The sequence below is a fragment of the Chiloscyllium plagiosum genome, chromosome 11 (genome assembly GCF_004010195.1).
Source record: "Chiloscyllium plagiosum isolate BGI_BamShark_2017 chromosome 11, ASM401019v2, whole genome shotgun sequence".
In the NCBI taxonomy this organism is placed as follows: domain Eukaryota; kingdom Metazoa; phylum Chordata; class Chondrichthyes; order Orectolobiformes; family Hemiscylliidae; genus Chiloscyllium; species Chiloscyllium plagiosum.
Window position 1 is genome coordinate 57,207,068 of NC_057720.1, and position 10,076 is coordinate 57,217,143.

The 10,076-nt window shown below is 40.7% G+C and overlaps 1 long non-coding RNA gene across 1 annotated transcript in view; it reads right to left on the reverse strand.

Moving 5' to 3' along the window:
• Positions 1–10,076, reverse strand: part of LOC122554780 — a 25,632-nt gene that overhangs the window by 3,676 nt on the left and 11,880 nt on the right. The window contains exon 2 of the long non-coding RNA XR_006313078.1: positions 2,464–2,592. This is a non-coding gene — a long non-coding RNA (uncharacterized LOC122554780). The remainder of the gene's footprint in view (positions 1–2,463; positions 2,593–10,076) is intronic.

A 10,076-nucleotide genomic window follows, 5' to 3' on the forward strand; every position in this document is an offset into this window, starting at 1 on the left:
GCGTAGGAAGAGGTGGGGAGTGGTGCCGGTGTAATTACAGAAGATCAACTGTTCTACGTAACCAACAAAGAGACAGGGATAGCTGGGGCCCATACGTGTGCCCATGGCTACCCCTTTGGTTTGGAGGAAGTGGGAGGATTCAAAGGAGAAATTGTTAAGGGTGAGGACCAGTTCGGCCAAACGAATGAGAGTGTCGGTGGAAGGGTACTGTTGGGCTCGTCTGGAGAGGAAAAAACGGAGGGCTTGGAGGCCCTGGTCATGGCGGATGGAGGTGTAGAGGGATTGGATATCCATGGTGAAGATGAGGCTTTGGGGGCCGGGGAAACGGAAGTCTTGGAGGAGGTGGAGGGCGTGGGTGGTGTCTCGAACATATGTGGGGAGTTCCTGGACTAGGGGGGATAGGACAGTATCGAGGTAGGTAGACATGAGTTCAGTGGGGCAGGAGCATGCTGAGACAATGGGTCAGCCAGGGTGGTCAGGCTTGTGGATCTTGGGAAGGAGGTAGAACCAGCCAGTGCGGGGTTCCCGGACTATGAGGTTGGAAGCTGTGGGTGGGAGATCTCCTGAGGTGATGAGGTTCTGTATGGTCTGGGAGATGATGGTTTGGTGCATTCACCTAATGAATAAACCAAAGAATGGCTGTCACCTATTTTGTTCAAACCACACAGATCCAGTGTACACATACTCTTTATGGCTGAAAAGAACAGTTACTAATGTAGTTTCCAGTACATACCAGTGTGAAACATGGAGTTCAACTAAAAATCTTAAATTGGTTGTCACCTTAATTCTTAGCACAATCAAAATTATTTCGCAAATTGCAGAATCACAATAAACATTGGACACTGTTTAGAGTGTTGCAAGCATAAATTGTTTGCGTACAGTCAGTATTTTGCCTGTTTAGAACATTCAGGATTGTCTCTCCCTTGGCGGGTGCACCAAGTTCGGGATTTTCCCAAATGTTTCTGCAGGAATTAAAGGATGCTGTAATGGGGAAGGGAGATTGTGCAATTCCAAAGAAGCATGATCTAATTTGAGTCGAGAAGGCATCCTCAGGCAAACTTAATACATTTTGCTCACATTAAAATAATATGATTAATGTTGGTTGATTTAGTCCAGAAATATAAATACTGGGAAATGGATTGGCTAAAGTAGAAAATCACTCTATATTACCATCAAGTTGTTTGAAGGGATGCATCATACAACAAGCTACAGAACATTTCCAGTTTTTCTCAATAGTTGCATTAGCTGAACTTCAGAACCACAGCTCCACTTCACCAACAGTATACACCCCATGCCAAAAATCACAGGGTCATTTTACAAAAGTGCACTTTCATAAAGAAATACTCAATATATGCCATAATAAAAGCCTGTAAACAAAAATGAACATCACGTATCAAATACTAAGATTGTAGGTCAATATTGGTATCTATTGCACCATCAATCCTTTTGTATAATTTTGTCTTACTCTAAAGTCATCCAATAGATTTTTGACAAATTTGTAGTAACTATATATCTTACAGAATATTCTGAGTTTATCATTAGGCAAATGTCTTTATATAGATAGTTCGAGATTAGATTCAAATTTTCAATAAAAGCAGAAGTGATAAGTTGCCACATAAAACAACAAGGATGTCGACCACATATGTATTTCTACCATCATGTTTAATTTACCAACTTAATTTATCTTTCTCAAATACAGACATGCAAAATGAATTTATGCAATCATAAATTATAAATCCTCATTAGAGGCCAAGAGTTAATTTATATCAAATAATCATAACAGAAGATAATCAATGGCAGATCAGTTTCTTACTATACAAGTTTCTGGAAGTCATCATCATTTTAAGTTCAATTTAATATTTTATTCTAAATTTTCTGTATTTTACCCATATCTTAAGACCACAGAATGAGATTTCCTGCTGAATTGCAGGTGCACAGCAACTTAAAGACTAATTCCCTACGGTGATGCTAGGACAGTAGTCCCTAGAGACAGTATTTGCATAATGCATAATTAGACAGGTAATCTGATACTGAAGCAAAAAATTGTGCATGTAATAAACTAAGCAATTCTAAGGCAAACTTTTATTGCTATTCCTTTGAAAAGTTAATGACAGCATAAGTGTTCTCTGTGCCAAATGGGCCATGCACTTGAAGTCTATACAATGGGGCAAGGGGTGAGGGAGACCGAGAATGGATAATAGGCAAATTTGAGCCTGGCTGTTTCTGACAGTCAGAGATGGCAGAACCTCAAAACTAAGATGGACTGTGTCTGTAGCAACACCATGTATAATGCTCTGGATAAATGGTGGGGATGGAAGAACACACCTAATGCTACCCTCATACTAATGGCCAACTTTGAGTGTGGTTACATCAAGCTGCACATAGGCCTCAGTACACAAATGCCACATGTCACGACATATTGAGGTTCTACCTGTCCCTGGTGTTGCGAAGGATGGGACTCACCTCATCGCTGTGGAACACTCCAAGTAGTTGGGCCGCTCCATAAAACCTATACCTTTGTGCAGAGATTTGCAAAGTGGAACACTTTTGACCACCATCAGGGAGTGGTCGGCACATAGCGTCTTCAAGAACCTGCAGGCAAAGGAGAGGGTGGATCCTGTCGGGTTGTTCCATGAGCAGACTGTCAAAGTCATTTGGCAATATGCCTTATCACCAGAAGAACTTTCCAACAAGCACTAAAAGATCACTTGGCTGGTGATAAGAAGGGCACTTCATGTGTGATCTCTCTTGTATACCTAGACTCTGCACCACCACATGCTGCCCTCAAAATAGCTGTGGTTGGGTGAGTGGTGTAGGGACTGTCATACATCTCCTTCTGGAATGTGCCTTTGCAAAGGAAGGCTAGAGAGAGATGCAGGACTCTGTGTCGAGGTTCATCCTCAACAGCTCCTGATTCAGGATTCTGTGCTGCACTGTCTGTTCCCCTTGTTATGGACCAGGCCAGACCCCCTCAAAACATTTCAAGAAGGTAGCATTTTATATCTAACAAGTGCTCATTGCATTGCTCAGAGTTTTCGGGACCTGGAAATTGCTTCTGGTCCTTATCTTAATTCTGCAGCAATTTAAATATAACGGTTGCTTTTGAAGGAAACACAAACTAAAAAGATAACAGAATACAAAATAACATAACCTACCCAAAATCCGAACAGATTAGATTAAATTTCCTACAGTGTGGAAACAGGCCCTTCGGCCCAACAAGTCCACACCAACCCTTTGAAGAGTAACTCACCCAGACCCACTTCCCTCTGACTAATGCACCCAGCATTATGGGCCATTTACCATGGCCAATTCACCTGACTTGCACATCTTTGGACTGAGAGAGGAAACCAGAGCACCTGGAGGAAACCCACACAGACACGGGGAGAACGTGCAAACTCCACACAGACAGTCACCCGAGGCTGACAATCGAACTTGGGACCCTGGTGCTGTGAGGCAGCAGTGCTATCCACTGAGCCACCATGCCGCCCCAAACTTATCCCAACTTAATGATGCTGTTCCAAATACTTGCAACAATCCCCATAAAGACCCCTTGATTTTACCTACAAAAGGTCAAATCAAACAGTTTTTTTTTCAATCGGAAAGAGGTCAGAGAGAGATCAGCATAGACCTGCTTCTTTGGGGTCCAGCAGCCTTTAGCACTACTACTGCTAAAATCCAAACCAAAACCAGAGAAAAGCTGGGCTGGGAGCACTGGCTGCTCCCCTTTCATTGTGCAAGTGTTTCCTTTAAAACTTAAAAGCCTTTGGCCTGAGGCGGTATCTGTTAGCTATAATCAAAGTGGCCCTAAAAACCTTCAGACTTTTTGGAGTCTGTGTCTTTCACGAACTCTCTGAAAAAAAAAGCACCAAGGACAACATAACGTTGTTAAAGGAACAGCATCATCACACCCTGGACACACAGAAACAAATATCAACTGCGCCTGAAGGACCATAAGTTCGGTGAAAGATGTTCTTTGGTTTGCCTAAAACTTGTTGGGCTTCCAGAGCAAGGAGTTGGTCTTGACCAAATATTGCAGACTGGCACATTCCAAAAGATCCAAGACTACATGCTGAAGGACACACCAAAGGCTGGGTCAGTCGCCACCAAGGCACAGTGGGAAAAGACCACCATCTAGGGTCTTCCTGTTGAATTTAAATGGGGTCTGTTCAGTTATCCGGGATTCTGCCCCTGTGACTCAAATATGTGTAAACATAGCCTTGTCCAAGTAGTTTTTTTGTTGGACAGAGTCAAACTCCAAATTTTATTTGTTTCTCCATAGTGACTGTGTAACGTATATAAAAAGATATTTTTATAAATAAAAGTATATTTCTGAAATAAAAAAGACAACATTTCAAAATTGCTTACTGTAAAGTGTTTCGGGACGTCCTGTGATCAACAAAGGCACCACATAATGGAAAACTTTATTTTCTTTTTGTATCTCTATGTTGGCACAGGTGTGTTCTTGCCAGTTGTGTTTTTTTTAGTGTTTGGGATTATCCCTGGAAAATGCAAGTATATTGCGAGCTGAGAAAAGTGTTTTCTAAAACTTCTTTTTTGAAGTGAACCCTGATAATTATCCATAGGAAGTAATGGAAATTATTAACTTTGTGCCAAAGTTTTGGTGTTCTGAAGAAGTGGTATATTGGACTCAAAATGTTAAATATATCCAACTCTATACATGCTGCTGAGTTTCCCCAGCATTTCCTGTTATAAACTTTGGGTTGGATGACAACAATCTTCAGAAGGAAGTTATCTAGGTTGCTAAGAAGAGAGTAAAGAGGAGGTAACCATGCTCTTTAGGTCTACCAGTTGCTATCACATGACAACCATGTTGACTGACCACATGCCTTTCACATTCTAAGAAATCCTTTACAGGAACAGGTTTAGGCCATTGAGACTGCTCCACCATTCAAAGAGATTATGGTTGATCTGTGGCCTAACTCTATATATCTGCTTTTGGCCCATATCCCTGAATAGCTTTTGCTTAACAAAAAATTATCCAAGTTAAAATTAACAACTTGTCTAACATCCACTGTCATTTGTGGAAGAAAGTTCCAAACATCTGCCACCTTTGTGTGTAGACATGCTTCCTAGTGTCTCTTCTGAATGGCTGGCCCTAATTTTTAAGACTATGACCTCTAGTATTAGAATCCCCAACCAATGGAAATAATTTGTTCTTACCCACCCTATCTTTTCCTGTAAACATCTTGAAGATCGCCCCTTAACCATCTGAATTTTGAAGAAAACAGACCTAATTGGTATTTTTTTAAAAAACCTTTATTTAACCTTTGAAGTCCAGGTATCACTCCTGTATATCTACAATAATTTCAATGATAGTTGGTAGCACCATGAAAGCTTCACTAATGCTCATTTGTATGCTGCACATTTGAGATGCATAACGACTAATTACATGATATTACCATTTAACTAGTTCCTATGACCGCAACAAAGTACAGTTCCCATTGCTTCTAAGGGGTACTTTACTGCTCATGTATATTTCAGACCTATTCATTAAGTGGTTTAAAGGACTACCAATGGCAGGGGGGTGCAATAAGTGGGTTAAGGAGTTGAGACAAGGAAGTTACATTGTGTAATAACACAACTCCCACTCTTCTCTACTCTGCACATAAAGTAAATAGTTCAATAAACAGTTCTGGTTACCAAGAGCCATCTCTAAGCATATTTACAACAGATTTGTGGCCGTCTCTGCATCGACCCACCATCTTGCACACTGCAGATTCTGCAATATTTTTATTTATTTATTTACAAGCAATGTTAGCTGTGACTGTAATATTTTTAGTGACAAATGAAATATATATTGCTAAAATAAGTTTACTTCATCAAAGCTAAAGGAAGCAACTGTCATATTTAAGTTTCTGCAGAATTAAGATAAGGACCAGAAGCAATCTCCAGGTCCCAAAAACTGAGCAATGCAATGAGCACTTGTTAGATATAAAATGCAACATTTTGTTATTTGTTGACTTTTGTCAGTTGCTGTCACATTTTTATTAATTCATGTTACTTGTTGAATCGATATAAAGTTACAAAGCGCTATTACTAGATCTTTGACTTTTTAACTACATGCAACTGGGAAAGGTCAAGAGCAATGTCTCAGTGTTTCAGGCAACACAATTAAATATGGTGGTAAGGTCACGTTAGAAACTCCCAATGTATCATAGTTCACCATTTTCTAAGGAAACATAATTTATTGCTACAATTATACCCATATTAGGAGCAAACTGCATGTGAAGTGCAAAACAAACCAAAAAATTAGAGAGCGAGAGAAATGTTGCATTTTGCCTATTGATGTCATATCAACTTTTTTACTCAAAACCTTTACTCATCTCCATACTTAAAAATGCAATTCTGAAGCATATTCCAGAATAACTTTAAAAAGCAATGTCAAATTCCTTTTACCAATAGGAATATAGCAATTGCAACCAAAAAAAAAAAACAGTTTATTAGATTTAATGTGGTGATAATTCAAGGCTTTCGGAGGGAAAGAACAGAAATCCTTGTTTTTGCAGAAAGGACCCCAAAAAACTATGGAGGTTGTGGATGGCAATGTAATGTTAAAGTATCAATGAATGGAGTAAGCACACTTTCCAGGTCTTACTGAATATCTAGGACCTTAGGGCATAACCTCAGAATAAGGGGTCACACATTTAAGACAGAGATGAGGATAAATTTCTTCTCTGATGGTCATGAATCTGTGGAATTCTTTCCTGCAGAGGGTTGTTGAGGCTGGGTCAATAAGTACATTCAAGGCTGAGAGAGACAGATAATCAGTAAGGGAGTCAAGGGTCATGGGGGGAAAAGTGAATTTGAGGATTATCAGATCAGCCATGATCTCATTGAATGGCAGATGAGACCTAATCAGCTAAAATACCTACTCCTACTACTCTGTCTTATGATCTTGTGAAGTGTTCTAAACAGTGGTCCTTAAAAGGAAACTTGGAAACAACAAAAGTATTTTTTCCAAATGATTGTTTTGGATCTTAGAAGAATATTACAAAAAAATCAGCCTAGCTCCGCAGAAATCTTCAGGTCTGCATGTTTAAATTTCCATACCCTTTTTTGAGCATCTTTCTTCTGGCAAGACAATCAATAGCTGTTTGATAAGGGTATCAAGAGATATAGAACCAGGAAATTAGTTCCTAAGGTATGCTAAGTTAAACTGTAAATCAGCCATGATTTATCTGGATAAGGATTACATTCAGAAATTATGCAATTATCTTACTTTCCATAATTTGTAATCTAATGTGTTCTTTAAAAGTTTCCGTTGAGTGTATGATTTGTTGTTCATTCAATCTCCACATATATGTACTTTTCAATACTGGATATGGACCAGAAGTAGAAAATATGGGTTGGAATCTAATCCAACCTGTAGTAGTGGGAAAGTGACCCAGGGCCACTTAATTACAGGAGAGACTGCACGTCAATCTGCCAACAGCAGATAAACCTTCCTGGCTTAAATTGAAGAATAAAAGGTACATATGGATATATTCACCCACACATGATGGAATGTTAATTAAACTCATTATGGATTCATAGAGATGTACAGCATGGAAACAGACCCTACGGTCCAACCCATCCATGCCAACCAGATGTCCCAACCCAATCTAGTCCCATATCCCTCCAAACCCTTCCTGTTCATATACCCATCCAAATGCCTCTTAAATGTTGCAATTGTACCAGCCTCCACCACTTCCTCTGGCAGCTCATTCCATACACGTACCACCCTCTGCGTGAAAAAGTTGCCCCTTAGGTCTCTTTTATATCTTTCCCCTCTCACCCTAAACCTATGCCCTCTAGTTCTGGACTCCCCAACCCCAGGAAAAAGACTTTGCATATTTACCCTATCCGTGCCCCTCATAATTTTGTAAAGCTCTATAAGGTCACCCCTCAGCCTCCGACGCTCCAGGGAAAACGACTCCGCTTTCAAGGAGCTATGAACCTGCACTCCAAGGTCTCTTTGTTCAGCAACGCTCCCTAGGACCTTACCATTAAGTGTATAAGTCCTGCTAAGATTTGCTTTTCAAAATGCAGCACCTTGCATTTATCTGAATTAAACTCCATCTGGCCCAGATCCTGTTGTAATCTGAGGTAACCCTCTTCGCTGTCCACTACACCTCCAATTTTGGTGTCATCTGCAAACTTACTAACTGTACCGCTTATGCTCGCATCCAAATGATTTATGTAAATGACAAAAAGTAGAGGGTCCAGCACCGATCCTTGTGGCACTCCACTTGATACCAATTATCCTTCTGTCCACAAAAATTTATTGGAACTAGATGAGAGTCGTGTGGCTTTCTTATAGCTCACAAAAGTCACCCAACAAACCTAATCATGTTTGTCAGCTTAATCAAGAGATCTGTCATTAGGACAGTGAGGTGGTTGCTGAAAGCCACCCCTCTGCCCTTGGTTCTTACACCTCAAAGAGACTGCTCGCTGCGAGAAACCACCGGGCTCTGGCAACTCCAGCTGGTAGGATTTCTGCTCCGGTGTGCTAAATCCCAGGAAAAGTCCAATGTTTGACAGGCACTTGGGTTGGTGAGGCCTCCTTCATGGAAGCAATGCGAGTTTCCAACCAGTCCTCCAAATGTTGGGCTACATCCCTGCCACTAGTATTATGTCAAGCAAATGATTTATTTCTTCTGTTTCTAGTCTCAAGAACCTGATATGAACTGTAATGTCTATGCTAGAAACATAGAAACAGAAGTAGGTCATTCAAACTATTAAGCCTGCCCCAAACATTCATATGATTGTGGCTGATCAAACACTTCAATGCCTTTTACTCATTCCATCACCATAGTCCAAAACACCACTGTTAATCATAGTTGAGCCAAATTCTGAACCTCCACAGCTCTCTGTAATCCTGGCTAACAATTAGTCAACACAACAAAAACCTGAGTTCAAACTTGGAATCTTTTTCACACCCATGTGAGCATTATGAAGCAAAGCAGTTACCAAATATGCTGCTATGGAGTGGAGGCTGGACTTTCCTTGTTTCATCTAAAAGATAAATATGAATCATACTCAGGACCTATCTCTATTTTGTATGCCTAGAGCTGTGAATGGAGGCAATTGTACCGCAAGAGGATTTGAAATAAAAATGTTGTTTCAGTAGCATATTGCAAACTGACCTTCAATACCATGAAAGATAATATGAATTTGACACTCATGCCACAGAGTGCTACATCTGAAGGTACTATTGAGAGACTGAGTAGTTTCTCATATATAAGTAGATAGAAAAATCACATTCGTGTTATAAAGTGTTTCAGGGCCTGAAAGAGTCAATGCAAAGGAATACATTGAGCATGTCCAATATGATATTCAAGAAGGGAACTGCTTTGAACCTGTGAGACTTAATCTTGAGGTCTCCATCATAGTCTCAATAACAGTGTCTGTCATGATAATATAAATTGTACCCAATGAATAGCATACAATAAACTACACCTTGTTTAAGACAAGAGTCTCCTCTCATTAGACCAACAAGTGATTTTCCTTGACCAAACTAAACCAACCAACTAATCCTGTAGACTTTTTCCAGAAAAAAATGATAGTGTCAGCAAATCTAGCAGATGTAGCTTAAACAAAGATGAGCTATAGAGAGGATCCGTCATACAACATGGAGACAGCCTTGAAAGAGGTTGCACCTGGTGTGGTTTCCTCTACATCTGGGACACAGGACACCTTCTTGCAGATTGTTTCAGAGAACATCTCTGGGATACCTGCACCCACCAACCCCACCACCCCTGGGCTGAACACTTCAACTCCCCCTCCTCCACTTCAACATGCAGGTCCTGGGCCGCCTCCACTGCCAAACCCTAACTACCCAACACCTGGAGGAAGAACCCCTCATAATCCACCTTGAAACCCTGCAACCACACGGGATAAATGTGGATTTCAACAGCTTCATTTCCCCTCCCCCCACATTATCCCAGACCCAAGCCTCCAACTTTGCACCACCCTCCAGACCTGTCCATCACTCCTCGTCTGACCTATCACCTTCACCCTCACCTTCATCCACCTATCACTTTCCCAGCTACCTTTCACCCCCAACCAACCCCCCC